The sequence below is a fragment of the Mirounga leonina genome, unplaced genomic scaffold (genome assembly GCF_011800145.1).
Source record: "Mirounga leonina isolate KUSES-001 unplaced genomic scaffold, KU_Mleo_1.0 Mir_195, whole genome shotgun sequence".
Lineage (NCBI taxonomy): Eukaryota > Metazoa > Chordata > Mammalia > Carnivora > Phocidae > Mirounga > Mirounga leonina.
This window is the reverse complement of record NW_023270490.1, coordinates 12,284,991-12,285,426: the sequence shown is the minus strand read 5'-3', so window position 1 is coordinate 12,285,426 and position 436 is coordinate 12,284,991. Positions and strand designations below refer to the sequence as shown.

The 436-nt window shown below is 83.5% G+C and overlaps 1 protein-coding gene across 1 annotated transcript in view; it reads left to right on the top strand.

Annotated features, from left to right (window-relative positions):
* The window catches only part of GMEB2 (glucocorticoid modulatory element binding protein 2), a 26,067-nt gene continuing 25,631 nt past the window's right edge, over positions 1–436 (top strand). The window contains 1 exon segment of the mRNA XM_035025569.1: positions 1–26. The gene's annotated coding sequence lies outside the window, so the exon portion shown is untranslated.

Genomic DNA, 436 nt, shown 5'->3' with positions numbered 1-436 from the left:
CCCGCGCAGGCCCGGCCGCGGCCCAGGTGAGCGCCCGCGGCCCCCCCGCGGCGAGGCCTCTCGCTCCGCCGCGCGCCGCCGTCCAGTCAGGGGTCCCTGCGGAGCGTCAGGACGTTACGGCGGGGGGAGGGGAGCGGGGGAGGGGCGGCGGCGCGCGGCGGGCGTCACGGGCGTCACGGGCGTCACGGGCCCGCGTCAGGCGGCGTCGGCGGCGGCGTCCGCCTCCATCTTGCCGGAAGGCGGCGGGCGGGCGTCTGGGGGCGGTGGGGATGGCCCCTGGGCTGGGCGCGGACCCCGGCCGTGTGGGGACCGTGTGGACGCCCCCGCTTCCGCCGGCCCGGTGGGAGCCCCGTCCACGCGGGCCCCGCTCTCCCCGGCCCGGTGGGAGCCCCGTCCACGCGGGCCCCGCTCTCCCCCGGCCCGGTGGGAGCCCCGT